Raw genomic sequence first — 8,618 nt, 5'->3', positions numbered from 1 at the left:
TAAAAATATTATAATGGGAAAAACCATTGCTCGATAGAAAATTCATTACTCAATGGGTTCGGTTATGGGGAAAACCCGTTCGGGGATTCTACGGTTTCGGGTTTGGGAAAAATAAACGGGTTCAGGTATAGGGATGGCACATCTGAATCTGATCCGCCCCATTGCCATCTTTATGTGCATTTGTGATTAAATGGGTCACCAATAGAATTTATTGGGCACCAAAAAAACAAATAAAAAAAACAATGAACATCTCTCCCCTTCACAAAAGTCCAACTCCTCCCTTTCATTCTCTCCGCTCGCTTCCCCCTTCATTCTCTCTCTCCTCCTTCCTGTATCCTCTCTCTACCTCTTCTCTTTCATGCAGCAACGCCTCCGTCCTCCGGTCACCAATGACCATCAAATTATACCTCCAGAAGCCTCTTCCCTTCCTCTTTCCAACCCTTAAGTTAGTTTCTACAAATTCGTAGCCGAATTTTCTGAATTTCAGATCTAAGAAACGGTGACCGCGGGTTTTCCGGCCAATTTTCGGCGAAGTTTTCCGGAATTGGACCTTAACCCAAGAGGTAAAAATGATCATCTCCTCGTGGCTGTTCCCTACTGTAAGTGATTTCTCAAAATAAAAACTTTTAGTTTTTGGATCGATTCTAGATTTCGAATTTTAATTCCATTTTCTCTATGCATGTCGAAGATTGAGGACGAAGAAGGTTAACCAAGGTTGTTTCCAACCTGGGCCGAGAAGAATGGAAGCCTTGGAATGTTGTGAGTGAAACTAAGGTGAACATGGTTCTTCTAAAAAAAACTAAGGTGAACAGGGTGATTTTCTCCTTAACCACAATGTAATTGATATTATAGTTAAAGATGAAGCTCCCAATCTTGAATCTTTTAGATCAGTAAGTTCTAGTTATTTATTATTATTATTTTTTTATCTATAACAATATTACTTCTTGTGCACCACCTTTTCTTCACACTGTCATATTAACAGTTTTCACTAACTATTGCCAATTCTTTTTGCAATTCCAATTTCAGTTGTTGCTTTTTTTAGAAAAATGAAAAAGCTCGTCTGAAACAATTTGTCAATAGGGACTGCATTGAGGGAGTCTTCCCTCCTTGTAATGTTCTAAGTTTGTTCTCTATTATAGAATTAAGTGCAAGTTGAATGACAAATATGCTAAAGATAAGCATACATCTCTTTCTTGTAGGTTGTGAGTTCGAATGGAAAAGTGTAACAGATTCATCCCCTTCCATTAACTGAAAACAGGGATCCAAAGGTATCCTTTCGAACTTGATTTTAATTTTTTTAAGTATTATTTTTCGGAAACTTCAAGCATCTAATTTGTGCATTATAGTGCACTATTTTGGTAGAGAACCTACCTGACGATCACTACGTGGAGAACCTTAAGAGTATACTTGGTGAAGCTAGAAGGTATGTTCTTTTCCTTCTTTTTCTCCCCATTATGTGACATTACTATTCTCTTCAGTTTTGGTTATAGCATTGTTTTCAATCTTCCAGTTAAGAGTATACATATCATGTTGTATTTCATACGATAAAAGTGTAACATCTGTGTCTTTCTATCTCAATCTCGCTCTCAATTGCTTTTAATTTTGGGTGATTATTTTGTCCTTAAAAAAAAAAAAAAAACCTGAGCATGATAAAATTACTTAACAAATTTATCTTAGTACTTAGTTTTCAGAGCCACCAAGTCTATCAATATTCAGCAAGTCCATCTCTATTTCCAGTGCCTAGTTTCCAAAGGCGAAGTTGAGTTAGATTGGGAACTCTCTCTTTCTCTCTTTACCTTTTGTTTTATTTCTCAAGGAAGTTGATTGGGTTGAACAAAAAGGAATAAAAAGAAATGAAAACAAATTGAAATTTGTTGGTGCTTGTGTTGATGTTGAATTTGTAATATATTAAGACCCAAACATTAAATAAATGGTTCACTTTGATGTAAATTGATAACATCAAGCCACTACTTCAAAATAGTGAGTCTTAACTTTAGAATGTTTTTGTGATGTCATAATTGATAACCATATCCGCTGATCGAAAATTTATCTACTCGCAAGTATATCACTTGTGAAATGTTGAGACTCATGAATTTATCTGCTGAAAAATTGATCTACTTGCCACATCAGTTTTTCGTGTGGAATGTTAGAGACTCATACTCGCAAGTATATGCTTTTTATGCAGGTTGTAGGAAACAATAAAACTGTAAAGGCATACTTTTGTGTGTATTTTAGTCATTTGATCTATGTGCTTATGTGTTTGCAGGTAGAGATAGCAATTACTAAGGCTCAAGCATTACGATGAGCACGTCATTATTAAAAAACATGTTTGGAGGTGTTCAAGAAAATGTGAAGTCTTTTAAGTGGCAATTTCCTTCAAATTTGGTGCCTGTTTCGTACTTTGACGGATAGTTTCATATTTTTTAGTATAGCTCATTGGTTTTAGATCTGATTTTTTTGAATATGTGTTTAGCAAAACTGCAATTCTGTGTAGTCTATTAACTATATATATAGTCTAGATTAATGGCCCTTGTTTTTTTTTTTAAAAACATATTACAACATGGCCACCAATGTATAAAAAGTATATAATATTTCAAAGGTGTAACTATTCATTGTGCCACCGTTATCTAATTGGTGGTGTTTGTTACAATAAAGTGCTCTACATAGGACATGTTCTCTAATTTAGTGGCTGCTTGGTGGCCATTGAGGTTTGCCACCAATGAGAGTATCCACAATTGACAATAGACACCAATGAAAAGGGTGTCTTTTAGCCAAATTTCTAGTAGTTAAATATTGAAATGATTATGCTAGAGTGGTGCCAAAAAGCAAATAGGGATTAGGTGTGGAGCTCACTTCACATCGAATTTCAATGATCCAAACCGTTTATTTTTTAAGTTTTGATTCATAAATCATCCTTGCAAAAATTTAATTCAATCTGAAACTATTTGCCTATTTAATGATCAAGATAACATTTTATTGTTTCTTATATAACAAAGTATTTGGTAATTTTTTAAAACTTAATTATATACCTTAAACATTTCCGATTTGGCTAATATTTTACAAGGATGATTTATGAGGTGCAACTTGAACAATAGACAGTTCGGATCGTTAAAGTTTGATGTGATGTGGACCCCACAACTAATTCCAATTCTTATGAAAATATGAGATCTCTTTCCTTAAAAGTTTTCTATATATATATATATATATATATATATAACGTTGCAGGTGTTTCGATATTGTTTTTAGGATTTTAGGTAGAGCAGATGCATTGCATGTTAGAAATTTTAATTTTTCTAGCGTGCTCTTCCAGACTTCCACATTCACAATGGAAAAGAAGAGATAAGGGCATTTTTGTGTCTTGAAGCTTCAAATTCTGTGTACGTTGCAGGTGTTTGGGTATTGTTTTTAGGGTTTTAGGTAGAGCAGATGCATTGCATGTCAGGAATTTTAATTTTTCTAGCGTACTCTTCCAGACTTCCGCATTCGCAATTGAGAAGAAGACAAACTTCCGCATTCGCAATTGAGATGCAGACATAAGGGTATTTTTGTGTTTTCAAGCTTCAATTTCTGTGTACATAGTAAGGGTTGACGCATACTGTTCTAAAAATTCTTGTCTAGACGGTTGGTCACCGTCCAGATTCATGCTTAGACGTTTAAAAATTAAGAAAATGCACCTAAACCTGCTGAGGTGCCCACTTAGATCGCCTTGGCACCTGTTTAGCCCGTCCAAACCCGCCTATGCACTCGCTTAGGTTGCGACTCACTTAGACAGAAAATAGATAACTTTCATTTTGCGTTTTATGTTTTTAATAAATTGTAAGAGACTTGTTGCATACTTAAATGAACACACATTAAATGCTTGTTCCCTATGTTTTCATTATGTTTCAATACTTTATAATATATATGTCATTTTATTTTGTAGTTTATGATGAAATTATAAATATTTGAAGTATAAGCAGACACTTATTTAAATAAAATATAATAGATTTACTCAAATCCGCCTAATCCACCTAAGCGCCCACCTACCAGTCTAGACGCTAGGCCCTAGCCAGCCTCCCGAATAGTGGCTAAAGTGTTTAGGGTTCAGCTGACACAATAGGTGTTTAGGGTTCAGCTGACGCAATAGGTGTTTAGGGTTCAGCTGACGCAATAGGTGTTTAGGGTTCAGGTTTTGGTTTAGCATTTGGAAAATATAGAGAGACCATGGTTCAGGTTTTGGTTTAGCATTTGGAAAATATAGAGAGACCATGTTTCTAAACTTTTTTTATGAACCACGTAATGCCGCGTTTAATAATTGGATTCCTTATTAAGAAAAATGCAACCATCAATCGCGCTGTAATCTACAACATATGGTTTATGCATATATAGTTTATATAGCTTCACCCTTAGTATTACTGTAGTTTTACTACGAACTAATGTAATAATATTGTCATCCGGTTTTGTTTCGTTTAGGCTCGCACTATTAGCATAATCGAACTAAAGTAAAACCGACCTAGTAAAAAGATCGAATTCCTTCAGGACAACTACTAATAACAAATTTCGAAAAATATAATAAATAATTAAGCTTATGTAATTTTAAAACCACAAGGAGGATCCGCAAATCGTGTTCGTTCATCGTATATCGTACGATCAGTTTTCGTCAGATACTATTTATATTTAATTTAAAATAATTTCTGATTGTACGATGTACAATGAACAGACACGATTTAATGATCATCAGACTCCTCACAATAAGGATCTAAAAAGGATCCTCATTCATTTTAAAGGACCAATTTCAGTCGAACCACAATAATTATGGTATGCTTTGGTTCAGCTTAAGATTACACTCATTTAGGATAAAAACAAATCAGTTTATTCATCTGATTAGAATGGTTGATAGGATTTTTTCCTTAACCCTAATCACAATTTAGTCACACACACACACACACACACACATATACATATATATATTTCCCTCAAGCGTGTGCTTGATTAAGTTCTTAATTTGGTTAGGCACTAAAGAGTATATGCTATATATATATATATATTATTCGTATGTCAAGATGAGTGGCTGTTGGAAATGGCACTATCCAGAGAGACAGTAGATATGAACCAGTTCAATGATGTGTTCCTATTCCATGTTCAATTACCAACCGCTTCGTCCCACCACAAGTAGGAGACTTGTCAAGATGAGTGGCTGTTGGAAATGGCACTATCCAGAGAGACAGTAGATATGAACCAGTTCAATGATGTGTTCCTATTCCATGTTCAATTACCAACCGCTTCGTCCCACCACAAGTAGGAGACTTATCATTTAAACAAAGCTTTGAGTTCGACAACCAAATCGGAAATACTTATTGACACGTCTGGTCCTGATATTCCTCGAACATTAGGTACGTGCTAGCCGACATCCGAAGGTAACGAAACTATACTAAGATGTATGAGAACTAAAGAATATAAATAAGACTTATAAATTTTAAATATAATTAATATGCAAATGAGGAACATGTTCAGAGGATATAACTAACTAGAATACTAAAAAGAAATAATATAAAATTGAATGAGCAAATGACATATAATATAATCTTTCCAACATACGTATATATATCTCAAAAACATCTTCATAATATATAGTCATCCATCTATATACTACAAAGAAGTGTAAAAACATGTTTCTAAATAGTATATAGTCATCCATCATATATACTACAAAGAACAGAAGTTCAATAAAGTATGGTTTTTCAAAATATTCTCAGTAAACCATAATAATCATAAAGCGTAAATCTAATTTGCTTATAAAACGTAACCATTAAATCATGTTTTTCATGTATGTATTTCTACTATTAAAACATGTATTTTAGAAGGGGTCCACTCATAGATAATTCGCTGATGAATAGCCACGCAAACTAGCGAAGCCGGAAACGCCACAATAAATGCACCTAAGCACATGAAGGGTCCAATTAATAAAACTCTATTCAAAAAATTTAATTTGAGAAAACAGACGTCGAAAACGAACTCGAAATGTTGAATTACCTAAGAAGGATCTCAAGCAAATTTCGTAAAAATCAACAAAAAAATCAGCACAAAGAATATTCCAAGAATATTTTCAAGAAAATGTTTCATAAATATTTTAGAGAATATTTCAGGAATATTCCATGATGGAATATTCCATCCTGGTTGGGCTTGGTCCTAGGTTGGGCCGGTTTGGGGTGGGTTTGAGTTAATGGGCCGGTTCCTTATTTGGGTTTTGGGTTGGGGCGAGATAGGGCTAATGGGTAATGGCTTTAGGTGTTAGAGTTTAGGGTTTTGGACCTGGGCTACTGGATTAAGAGATTGGGCCGGATAGCTTGACCCAAGGATTAGGCCGGGTTAGTGTCTTTGGGTCGGGCTTGGCCCCGTTTCCAGGCTGGTTTCGAAGACGAGGAAAGTCGGATCTTTCCAAGCTCCGTTTAATCCCAAAACGTAACCAAAACAGGTCGTGCAATATACCAAAATGAAGCCGAACAAGGAAGAAATTCATACCAATTTCAAGGCGTTTGGTGGCCGGAGTTAGCCGGAAAATGGTCTTCAACTTACGAGGTTCGTAAAAAAGAATGGAGAATGCTTCCATGAGTTGTTCATGCGTTCAAACGTTACCAAGGTTCTCAAAACCACCCTAAACTAACCTAAAACATGATCTAAGGGGATCTTAGGAGGCTTACCTTAGTTGCACTGTCGAAAACTCGTCGGTGAGGTGCAAGCACAATGACTGTGCTCCAGTGCGGGCCAGGAAGAGAGGGAGAGTGATCGGGGGAGGGTGAGGAGAAAAGGATGGTCCTGTAAAACTTACAAACACTCACAGTTTCACTTCAATTGCATTACCCAATCAGTGATGGGCTGCATGTATTTATAATGCATTCCAGATTACATCAGGGAACTGAAATCCCTATTTACAAGGAGATTTGAAAATCAAAGATACAACAGAAAGATCAAACTTGGATTTACACGGAAAGGAATATTTGAAAGAGTCTTAACCTAAACTAACTCTTGTTGGATAACAGTTTGACTTGATCACAAACTCTTGAAACCATATGCGGACTATGACATGGTCTAACATCCCCCCGCAAGCTGACAGGGGGAGATACAACTGGAAGCTTGGATACTAGAAGTTTGAAACGCATAGCAGACAAGCCTTTAGTGAACAAATCAGCTGTCTGATCTTGGGAACAAATATAATTCACCATTAGCTGACCACGAACCACCTTCTCACGAACATAATGATAATCAACTTCCAAATGCTTCGTTCTCGAATGAAATACTAGATTCGAAGCTAAGGCAATGGACGATATATTGTCACACCAAATCGTTGGACATACAAGATGTAACTGTAAATCACGAAAAAGTGACCGTAGCCATGACAGTTCCGCAGCAGTGTAAGCCAGCTGCCTGTACTCAGCTTCTGAACTCGAGCGAGACACCGTTTTTTGTTTCTTAGAACTCCAGGACACAAGATTGGAGCCTAAGTAAATGCAGAAACCTCCAGTGGAATGCCGAGTGTCAGGATTCCCAGCATAATCAGCATCTGAAAATGCCGTGAGATGTGTATTACCAGGTTTGTACAGAAGACCATGATTGTACGTGGCCTTAACATAATGAAGGATCCTCTTGACTGCCGTCCAATGTATAGTCTTTGGAGAGTGCATGAACTAACATACCTGGTTCACAACATATGAAAGATTGGGTCTGGTGATGGTAAGATATTGTAGTGCGCCAACAACACTGCGATATAAGTCTGGACTGTCATGTGCCTCACCATCATAAGCACTCAATTTCTGGCCACAAGAAACTGGAGTGGAAATCGGTTTGGCATCCAAGAATTTGGTACGCTGCAACAAATCCAACGCGTACTTAGCTTGACTCAAATGCATCCGATCATCCACATATTTGACTTCAACACCGAGAAAATAATGTAATGGACCCAAATCCTTCATGGAAAACAAAGTTCCCAGTTTGTTGATTAAGCAAGTCATTTGCCGGGAGCTATTTCCTGTTAACAAAATATCGTCCACATATATCAAAAGAATCAAGTAAACACCTCTGTGATTATAAACAAACAAACTATAATCACAAGTGGATGCTTGAAACCCTAATTGAAGCAAAAATTCCGAGAACCTATGAAACCAAGCTCGAGGAGCTTGTTTCAAGCCATAGATACTCCTTTGCAATTTGCAAACATAATTAGGATACTGCGGATCAACAAAACCGGCCGGTTGCCACATATACACATCCTCATTCAAAAATCCATGCAAGAACGCATTCTGTACATCCAACTGTCGAATGGGCCATCGGTGTGAAACCGCAAGACTAAGAACAAGCCTTATGGTACTGTGCTTCACCACGGGACTAAAAGTTTCTGTATAATCAATGCCAGGCTTCTGATGAAAGCCATTTGCAACGAGCCTCGCCTTATGCCGTTCAACCGAGCCATCTGCACGTTGTTTAAGCTTGAAAACCCATTTGTTAGGCAACAAGTTCATTCGTGAATGATACGGAACAAGCTTCCAGGTACCACACCGCTGTAAGGCATTGAACTCTTGAACCATGGCATTCCTCCATTCCGGATGCTTGATGGCCTGACTAAAACAGGTTGGTTCAACAAG

The 8,618-nt window shown here is 36.7% G+C and overlaps 1 long non-coding RNA gene across 1 annotated transcript; it reads left to right on the top strand.

Moving 5' to 3' along the window:
• Positions 1-254: 254 nt before the first annotated feature.
• LOC108173431 (uncharacterized) lies at positions 255-2,527 on the top strand. The gene is made up of 5 exons (XR_003773889.2): positions 255-599; positions 689-804; positions 1,200-1,268; positions 1,347-1,423; positions 2,267-2,527. It is a non-coding gene; the product is annotated as an uncharacterized lncRNA (long non-coding RNA).
• The last annotated feature ends 6,091 nt before the right edge of the window (positions 2,528-8,618 follow it).

Source organism: Malus domestica, chromosome 05 (genome assembly GCF_042453785.1).
Source record: "Malus domestica chromosome 05, GDT2T_hap1".
Taxonomy (NCBI): Eukaryota; Viridiplantae; Streptophyta; class Magnoliopsida; order Rosales; family Rosaceae; genus Malus; species Malus domestica.
This window is presented reverse-complemented; position numbering and strand designations above follow the sequence as displayed.